Here is an 11118-nt window from a genome sequence, read left to right as displayed (position 1 = left end):
GAGCACTGGGTGTTGCATGGAAACCAATTTGACAATAAATTTCATATATTAAAAAAAAATTTCATGTCCTAAAAATAGTAAAACAACAAAAAAAAAACCATTTACCTAATTACACTACTTCTACTTCTCAAAGATTCTTCTAATCCTGATTTTAAAAAGTCAGGTGTTCATTATTTTTGTTCTCTCTGAGCATAGGTTCTATGTCAGTTAAAACATGTAAATAAATAGTAGTAAAAAAAATGAAGCTCTAACATCCAGCTGCTTACACTGAAATCTGAATATATAAACTTAAATGCTGAAATGCTTAGACTAATGCCTTAATCACTTTGTTTTTCCTGTCACTTTTTAACATTAGGTTCCATGTGTTGAGCTTCTCTGTCTAATGCAGTCAGGAAAATGTAACCCCTATAACTCATATTGCATGGGTATCAGGAAGGCAAAGTGTTTATGTCTGTCTGCTCATATATATGTATGTACACAAAGTACTTTTTCACTCATTTATTCCCTCATTGATTCATTCATTCTATGATTTAGCTTTCATTCACTTTAAAAACCTGGAAGGCAGAATAGAAAGAGAAAAGGATACAGTCACCATCTCTGCATTAGATCAGTAAGATGATTTTTATATAAATATTTGATTATACACCACTTTAAATTGTTATTTTTCCATCTCTGATGATTCAGATACAATATAATTCCAAAGCTCCTTACTGTATAAATTATAAGGAACCAGAGAATTCAAATCTAAGCAATACTCTGTTTTTTAACCATAAGGTATCATAGATCCTTTAACTGCTTAATGATTGCTTTTTGATTGTAAAAAAGAAACTTCTTAAATCAATTATTCCTGATAAAATATACTGGAATTGCCTTCAGCAAGTGCCTAATGTATCTGTGCTCATAATCCTACAGTAAGAAAATATAGGGTTGGTGGCCTTATTACTCTTATATATTATAAGTACTATATGTAAATATAAGATCACTGCTCAGATAAGCACAGTTTTGTACCTGGACAGGCATCCAGGGTCTCCAGTCTAAGACAACATATGAATGAAACTGGACTTAAAATAGTGGGACACTTCAGCAGGGCTCTAAAATGGTGGGACACTTCAGCAGGGGAGTTAAATGGCCTGAGCACTGGATAGGCAGACTGGACAGCTATAGAATCACACCTGTGTTATGAGACAGGTCTAGCTATGATAACACAAAAGCAGTTCATTGCTCTAAAGCGGTGTAGTGGCCACTTGTTCCTGGAAAAAAATACCATATCCTTAATGCAGAAAAATTTAATAAGAGCACTTGTCTTATTTTTTTTCAAGTTTTTCAAAATTTTCAAATTTTATTTAAATTCTAGTTAGTTAACATACAGTGTAACATTGGTTTCAGGAGTAGAATTTAGTGATTCGTCACTTACATGTAACACCCAGTGCTCAACATAACAAGTAGCATTTGTCTTACTTGATGGATGAGAAATTGACCCAGATAGCTTGAAAGTACTTTGCCAATTCTAAGATTCTAGATTCTCCCTATAAATGAGAGATGCTCTATGTTTAAAGAGCTGAAATGTTTAACAGCAAAGAAATAAGCCTCAAGAGAGATGACACAGACATGGCCACTAGTCTCAGATCCTATGAAGTAAAGAAAAGCAAACCAACACATGATCAAGGAAGGCCATTTCCTCGAGGCTTTGCAGCTTTTCTACTTTGATGTTTTTGGTGGTTTTCAACCTTCTTTTTGCATACTGGACGCTGGTGGTAAGAAGACAATGAAAGGAAAGGATTTGAGGAGCTCAGTTAAAACTGGCAAAGTAAAAAATGTCAGGACATACTTCACCTACCTTATCATCTTATCTCAGTATGTTGTGAGAGCTAGACAATACTATAAGATTGTCTATATTTGAGAAAGTCAGACAGACAGCTTTCCATTTTGATATCTTTAAAGTGCTATCCTGAAGAGGAAAAAATAAAAAACAAAAATAAAAAGCTAGTATGTTACAAATACTTGCTGTATAAAGATTTAATGAAATGAGAGAATTCAAGTGTGAACCACAAGAGGTCTATCATCATAAAGAAGTGAAGAGCGTAAAGTTAATCAGTTTGGAATTTTTCTTTCTATGATTCAAAACACATTTCTGAAAATGTTCCTATGTCTGAAAAAATACATATCACCACTTCTCTACATTTAAAACTGCTAAGTTAAAAAGTCAAGGGGCATAATTAGACTATAATTTATTAAATACATATATGAATCTGACTGCCTGCTCTATCATTTATTACACATAAAATTCCAGTTTTGGAAATTCTTATAATTTTAATTAAGTATTTTTAATAAAAAGCTAATTTTATTAAAGCTTTAAAATATAAGTAATGTTTTAGTCAGATGTCCAAATCCAAGTAATTTAGCAAGGTTCAAACATCTGCTTCCAAAGCAGGCTTAGCAAATGTTAGACAATAAAATTGTTTCTCCACCCACACTCAAATAATGTGTAAATGTTATACAGAGGTTGCTGGAAATTAACAGAAAGGCTTCTAAGTTTTCACTAAGTCCCAAATAAGCAAGTGGACTGAGAAGATTCTATGTGATTTGGAAAACTAAAATGACACCTGAAGGATAAAACTCAGCCAGTCATTTTACAAATAAGAAAAATAAATCTAGAACGGAAAAGCAAATTACCCAAAGCCACCTGTGAGCTTGTACAAAAGTCAGGCTCAGAACCTGAAGCCTTTTGTAAACTCCTCTTTCCAGGGAGTTTCTCCTGGCAGACCTATTCTCTCCCAGGACTCCTGTTAACTAGTTTGGGTTCACATGAAATAATATAAATTAATCTACATTTGTTTGAAATGAAATAACTGACAGAAATTTAAATCATTAATTCTTCTTATATTTTGTTATCCAAAAACCCACTAATACTAAATAGAAAATACACTAATAGAAAATAAATTTAGTTTTCCACATTAAGATTTTGAAAGTACCATATTTTTAAAGCCAACAGTTTTATTGATATAGTTTTTATACCATATAATTTATTCATTTAAAGTGTACAATTCAATGTTTAATATATTCAGACTCCTAAATCCATCACCACAATTTTAGAATGTTCTTTTACCCCAAAGAAACCCTACTCCCCTGAGCCATCATCCCCAAACCTCCTTTCCACCACAGCAGTAAGCAACCATCTACTTTCTGTCTCTATTTTTTAATTTGAGACATTCATGTAAATGTAATCAAACAATATGTGGTCCTTTATAACTAGTTAAACACATTTTTTAAAGACCTAAAAAAAAATCCATAGAGGCATTTCTTCAAATCTCTATTTTTTGTCTCTTTTTCAAGGGGGACTTTGCAAATTTAGTTCAAACTTCATTTTTCCAAGTTTTGAAAATGTGGTTTTAGTTTTTTCATCAGGAGCATGATAAATGTTTTGCCATACTGGAACTCTATAGAAGAAAGTATTCCAAAATCATTGCATATTCTTTTGTGCCCCCTGCTGGCTAAATGTATTAATGTATTTTCAAAATCAGTCCCTTGGAACTCTTTTCCTTGCTTAAATCTTAAAATACTGAACAGAGCACATAATTATTGTTATAAAATGTCATTTGAATTTGTTTGCTGAGTGTATCTTATTCTTTTCCTAGAAATTATAAATCTTTGAATTAGACCTAATCAAAACGCTGTCCAAAATATTTACCTTCTTAACACTTCTTATTTTTCACAAGGAAAATGTTTAATCTTAAAAAATTTCATTTCAATCCTAACAAAAACATAAAAGCTGAAAGACTTCTGAAAAGAATAAAACATACAAGTGATAAAAATTTTGCTAAAGCAATGTGTGTAGACTAATAAAAATGGAAAAAATAAATATAAAAATTCAACACATGTATAAATAACAATAAAGTTTCTCTAAGGCTTAGAACCATGCAAAAATTATTTTTAATATAATTACTTAACATACATATTGAGTAATATGTATGTTACTCAATTTTTAAGTGTCTTTCAAACTGAAACTTCAATATTTACCCAATATTTTCCCCAATATTAAGTTTCCTTTCATTTTTTTAAATCAAAGTAGGTAAAATTTATAAAAATTTTTCTATGGTCTTCATAACAAAATAGTTTAGTGTTCCAGCATAATAAACATTATAATTATTTTTAAATTGTCAATAAAATGCCATCTCATGCTTCAAAACATATTTAAAAGTCTTAGTAGGCATTCAGCCATTTTTATACCATTATCCTCTAGTCTTAGAGAAAGTTTTAGAAATTTTCAGAAGTGAATGTTTCATTTAATATACATTACCCCAAATTTCTCTCCTGATTTAAAAAAAGAAGAAGAAATAACATTAAAAAATTAATGTGGGACAGATGAATGAGTGTATTTTATTAGACTTTCAGTTAATTTGCTATTATTTATATGTGCTGGGTAAGTTTACAGAAAGTACTTTATTCCATTTTCTGGAATTTCAAAACATATCCATGTGCCACATAGGGCAAAGAATTTTTTTAATCAGTTATGTGTAACCTTTTGAGTTAAAGAATGCAAACTGGGTTACTGTATTTAATTTTTAATAAAATATTTTAAAAGGAAATGTATAAGGAAGATATAGAGAACAAATTATGTCTTTTGGGACATTTTATACTTATGCAGAGTACAATGGAGAAAGGAATGTTGCATTAAACCTGCATTTAGATAAAAAGCTTTGGTTCCCGAAGGTTAACAAAGCATGATCAGTCACAGGAAATGCATCACAGGGCTTTGAACATAGGGATCTCATCATCTGTTAGAAGGGAGAAGGAAGGGAAAGGGCAGTTGGTCTTCATCCATCATTACAAAGGAGAATATCTTATTTTCAGGATTATCAACAGGACTTATGAGTAAAGAAAAACTGGATGAGGGGAACATGTTTACATTGATCATTATTGCCATGTATAAAGTATGTTTTTGTATTCACAACTGCAGCTACCTCTTTCGAATGGTAAAATTTACACATTTTAACAGAAAAAAATAATGCTGGGTACATTTTCCTTTCCCTCTTTATTATATAGCATTGACTGCAAGCTTGATCCAAGTTCTTGATTTTTTAATAAAACAGCCTTAATTTCTCATATATTTCAAGAATATTATCATTCCTCATTTCTCACGGGGTTTCTGATACCCTTTATTTAATTGTAGGTGACCTTTATTTTTGTACTATAGGATCTTTTACCTTTACTTTGTCAAAAAATCAAAGAGAACCTTAAAATGGCCACAAGGCATTTTCTAAGTTTGTTTTACATTTTATAAGAGGCTAGCTCAACTCCTCTTTCCTATCAAAAGAAAAGAAATAAAAAATTATAAAATGATTTATTCTCTTGGCCTGGTGATACTAGATGATGATTTCTAATCTTCCTTGAGAATAGAAGAACTTGTCTTAAAGGAGTTCTACCTTTCCTTGGAAAATAGCCAATTACTGTTTACAGCTCCAGCACTCTTTGATACTGATCAGTGAATTCAGTCTCCTGGCCCTCAGATATATTGATGTTTACTCTGTTAAGCAGTGCACATTTCAATACAGTGAAACACATGTTCAGTTGAAACCTGATCCCTCTGCTCTTCAGCTCCCATGTTGCAGAGGTTAGAGAAAAAGACAAAAGACCATTGGTGACAAAAGCAAATTAAGAGCAGTCTCCAAGTGCCTTCTCTTAAGGCAATGAAGATGTTAGAGATCAGTAAGGTAGATGCTTTGGATAAAGCAAATTTATAGGAAACAGACTTGGGCGGGACACCTGATTAGAACCTGCATGCCTGATCCCAGCTTTGCCCTCTATGGTGGCCATATGCTCCAGTGATAGCCCCATATAATTTCATTACAGTAGGAAACCTGGAGCCACATCCTGACCCTGACAAGGTAATAAGGACTGCCAGACACAGTGAAAGCCTTTTGTTTCTGTGCTAAGATTTTATAGTTATAGCTTCCATTTCTTATCAGTCTGGATTTGTTACCTGCTTCTAAGTCTTGGACAGGAATCCATCATCAGAAGCATCCAAATGGAGACCTTAAAACAGATGGCAGTAACAGACACATCTCCAGTCTGGGAGGCAGTGTTCCCAGGGGCAACTGGGGATATTCCTAACATGGTTATTATGATTAAATGTCTTACTTTATACAATAGACGTCTTTGCATTTTTTTTGTAAACTGATGAAATGTGTGAATCTGATATTTCCTAAAAACTTTCCATGAACATTTTAAGTTATCTAATACTTACTTAAATAAAAAGCCCTCTATGCCATTATACCTATTAAGAAACTTATTTTTTTATTTCCTGACAAAATTATTATTACCTTCAAAGTTTTTTTCACATTTATTTAATTGTAGGTGACCTTTGTCACCTTTATATATATACAATATATTCAAAATTTTATTCTCTTACTCTTTACTAACTTTACTACCAAAGGATTGGGAATTGGGGATTGGGGCTGAACAATATCTAGGGTTCACTGGGAAATGCTCAGCTAGAGAAAAATAAGAAACTTTTCCTCACTGCTTCCCCCTTAACAGATAAATAATGTGGGAAGGAAGATAGGAAGGATCTTGGAGAAAGAAACCTCCTCAGGGATGGTGTGTGTTGAGTGTGGTGCAGTTGTTCCCATTAAGATGTCCTCCTCCAGAAGACTTAACCACTGTCTCCTAAAATTAGATACGCAGTCTTCTAAACTCGCTAGACTACCAAGGTCATCTCAGCCTACCACCACCACCACCACCACCCCACCACAGTGCTCTCTCTCCCCCCCTATTCAACAGAGCTAGCCAAGTCAAGGAATAAAAATGAAGTCACTATCACAAAAAGCATGTCCCAACTTTCAGCATTAAGTGGGCATCTAACCAAATACACTATGAATTTGTGAAAAAGATCCAGTGATTGGATTAAAGCTAGAAACTTATCAGAGCACTTTTGTTACACATTCCAGATCACAGGTGCACTTTACTAAATTAAGCTGGCTTTGAACACTAAATGCTTTCTACATATATGACAAAGAATTATATGTATGTATGTATTTATGTACATGTATGAAAATGATATAATTAACTCATTTAAACTTTGTTAAAAGTATCAAAAGAGTTTATAAATACAATTTTAAAAGAAAATTACTTTTTTTCAAGCAGCATATACCTGGATGCTAGGTTCTTGAGATACTCTAAAATAAATCCTGATGAAAAACATTGAATAAATTACTTCTATTAAAAACTCTAAGTAAAAAGGAGAAGTACAAAAAAGTCTAAGTATATGAATGAAAAATAGAATGTGAATAATAAGAAAAATACTTTAGAAATGTTACCCACAAAAGTCTTTCAAACTGCATTTTAATTTCTAGATTCTATGATCTAAGAAAACCTCATTTTTGTGGTAAAACTTACAAATAAAATGCTAAAAACTGAAATGGAAAAGAAATTGCATTTTTACATTTAATGCCATTTTAAAAGCTGAGTCAAAATTGAATGTCAGAGCTTACGATTATTATACACGTGTTGGAGCTCGTTAAAGCTTTCGTGGAGTACTAAAATGCCCCGTAGGGATCCTCAAATAGTAATGGAGTGGTCAGAAAATGAAATGCATGTTTCTAATAGCAAATAGTCCTGTGCCACATCTACTACATCGATCACAAAATACCTGGAGCGAATCTTGGTTTTCAGTTTTTAGTTATAGCATCATTTGTTTACATTAGTCCTTTGTTTGCATCTCACAGTCTGTTTATTCTTCCTTCTTCCTTCTGAAGTAGAGGTGGGATGTTTGAGAGAGAGGAGAGGGAGAACAGGCAGTTCTGCTTGGCTAGTTTAGGTCTGAAAGAAAATGTTGCCTATTTCAGAGTTGGCTGAGAGGCCAGGGAGCATCTGGACCGAGGCTGAAAGAAAAGTTGAACAGCTTCTTACCCTCTCCTGTTCTTCAGCTTTACGGGAGGAGGAGTGGCTTCTTTATTGTGTAAAGAGTGAAATTTCAGACAGAACTTCAGGCACATATTAAAATGTAAGATGAAAAATAAATCCCAAAGTCAAATATAAATACTTTTCTGGATTTTCATTGCGTTGAATTATTATTGTGATTTTTTTCCTTAGTTAAGAAATGAAGAGATTAATTTGCTGCAATGAATGAAAATGAACAGATTTTCTTATAATTTATTTTTCCTATCCAAGAAAATAAATGGGCTGATTGCTCATTAACAGAGCAACCCACTTCCTTTTCAAGATGAAAACAAACCCTGTCAAGAGTTTTAAGGATTTGTCTTATTTCCAAAGAAAGCTTGTTGCTTAAATCAATGTTTCAAATGTTGTGATATATCTGGTTGCCCTAAATGAGGTTGTGATTGATTTCCATCATAATCTCAGCTTTTCTGGTTGCAACTAATTTGCTGAGAAAGCTGCAGTGATCTGAAACTTCCATGCTAGCCCTCAGTTAACACAAGTCAGCTCATCCACTCTGAGCCATATAGAATGACAAAACATGACAAAGTAAGAATAGCACTACAGGATTTTGTCAATAGTTGTAACTCTCAAGGAAACAGTGCAAAACCTGAAGGAAAAACAGGTCTCCTCAATAGGCCCAATTCAATAGGAAATGAGCAGAAAATGGAAAGTGAGGAGTAAACAGGACAATTTTATAGAGAATTAAGCCAGGATTTTCTGGATATGGGGATTTACAGCCCACCCATGGGTTTCCACCACACAGGCATACAATACATCCTTCCATGCTTACTTTGTATTACTATATGCATAATAGCAATAATAGCTCCCATTTTAATTTTCACAATAATTAACATGTCATTGTGCCCATTTTACAGATGAGGAGCTATACAACAAACTCAAGGGCACTCAGCTTTTATGTAACTGTGCCAGTTCTATCTTATTCTGAGCTTAGCTACTATAACTCTATCACATTTTCAAATGGTAAAATTGGAGGAAGTACCCAAATATATTACTATCATAACCTATTTTCAAATCTACAGCACAGAAACCAAAATTCCAGAGGGTAGAAAATATGCCCTATTGCACAAACTCTCAAATTGAGTAGGAGTCATTTTTAATGTTGAAGGAAGTCTCTTTAGGCTGTTGTCTCTAAAATTCTTATGAGTCTGCTAAATAATATGCACTTCCAGGCTGTTGTGAAGATTAAATGAGCTAACTCATGTGACCCTCCTGACATAGTGCTGCTCCTCTCTTCCGCCTATGAGGACCAGTCTTTAAGGCTACATTAATGATAAGAAACGTTGATGAAATATGCATGAAGACACAGTATTCTCTTACAAGACCTACATAAAAGACGTCTCCATGGGCATAGGGACATTCTAGAATTAGCAAGCAGCACAAAATGTTTTTCTATCATTGAGTATTCAGCCAATGCTATTTTCATCCCCAAGAGTATTTTGAAGGCAGTCCGTGACATCTGGGAAGTTTTGCTCTGTTAACCATTTAATCACACAATATTCACTTGGAAAAAGATACTTTATATCCAAAGGACTTTTTTCTGCTGTTTTGTGCAACTTCTCTTAGAAGTTAAGTCCTCTTAGACAGTAGGCAAATTAAAGCATGTCTTCAGTTTTCCCTCCATTCTAAACCTGGTATAAGAAATATGATCTTGAAACTTCCTGAATATTAAGATAGCTGGCTCTGGTTCAAATTGATTAGAAAACAGCTGAATTAATTGGGAGAAGGAAACTGGGAAATATGGAATCAGGCCTTGTTCATTCATCAATTAGCCATGTGTCTTGAAGACATTTCTCCTACTGTCTGGACATCAGTTTCCTCAATTGTAAAATGAAGATGGTTTGCCATATAATCCCAAGACTTGAATTTCCAAATCCATGATTTTGGTAAATAGAATTTTGAGCCCACCACTCTCTGACACCCACATGGGACTGTGGGACGCTCCTGAATAAACCCTAAAAGAGGAGAGCAAGTGGCAAAATGGTCTGGATCCAAATTACTTAGACCCCAAAGTTGAAGCATCTCAGAGTTTTAGATCATCCCAATCTTCACTCATCTCTTTTTGGTTGTGTTTTTCCCCAACAGTCTGCAAAATCAAAGTGGAGATGACATGAGTGATAGTTTCTAACATAATCAAATTCTGCAGTGCCTTCAATGCTTCCATTTGTGAGCAGGAAAAGCAAACAACAGGGAGCTTCTCCCTCCATCATTATTCTTCTCCAATTATAATAGTTTAGTAGAGAAGGGATGTAAAAGAGACTTTGACTTTACCTACATGGTTTATTTATTCTATATAAAGAATGAACTGAAGCAAATACTTTAACATTAACATTTAATAATCTTGAAAGGTGAACACCTGAGTTTTTGCTATATTATTTTCAGTATTTATATTTTTTTAATTTTCATATAGAAAAAGCAGCACAACACATTAAACACAAAATACCAAGACAAAAAATTTAAGATTTCCTGAGAAATCTTAACAAACTTACTTAGTAAATTTGAAATCACATATGCATTTTATTTTTCTAATCCCTAAATTTGTTAATAAATTGAATATTTCTTTCCTGGAAAAAAGATAGAAGAACTCAGAAATGACAAAGTAGTGCTTGCTATTAAATTAATATTTTGGTTTTCTACAATAGCTATAATAGATACAAATGTCCCTAATTCTTCAAATTCTCTATTACCAATCTCTTCATTGTCAAACCAAGTACATCAAGATTAAAACTACATTAAAATAAATATAATTCAATGTGCATATGTTTACATTAATTAAATAATTTTAGGTTACTGGAAAATTGATACTCTTACATCACCTAGCTATTAATTACTTGTTGTAAATACCATATTTAGTTTCATATGTAATGTACAGATATATAAGATGCACCTCAATTTTATAAGAAATTTTTTTGAAAAAATTTAAAGTGATTTCAAAGTTCTGGATATGTGATGTAAGCTATTAATTCTGAAAGGAAAATATTAAATCCCAAAGCTAAAGAAAATGTATTAATATGTAATTAAATGTATTAATATGGACATGGACTAGGTAACGAAACAGAGCATATTTGCTAGAAAATTACATTTCACACTATACACAGGCACTATCAGAGCAAATAACATTATTGTATTTTAGTGCATATTCGGAACTAAAAGGCAAGCCAC

The 11118-nt window shown here is 32.9% G+C and overlaps 1 long non-coding RNA gene across 1 annotated transcript in view; it reads right to left on the bottom strand.

The window, feature by feature from the left end:
• Positions 1-1837: 1837 nt before the first annotated feature.
• Positions 1838-11118, bottom strand: part of LOC128315664 (uncharacterized) — a 54668-nt gene continuing 45387 nt past the window's right edge. The window contains exon 4 of the long non-coding RNA XR_008298673.1: positions 1838-1948. This is a non-coding gene — a long non-coding RNA (uncharacterized LOC128315664). The remainder of the gene's footprint in view (positions 1949-11118) is intronic.

The sequence above is a fragment of the Acinonyx jubatus genome, chromosome B2 (assembly GCF_027475565.1).
Source record: "Acinonyx jubatus isolate Ajub_Pintada_27869175 chromosome B2, VMU_Ajub_asm_v1.0, whole genome shotgun sequence".
NCBI lineage: Eukaryota > Metazoa > Chordata > Mammalia > Carnivora > Felidae > Acinonyx > Acinonyx jubatus.
This window is presented reverse-complemented; position numbering and strand designations above follow the sequence as displayed.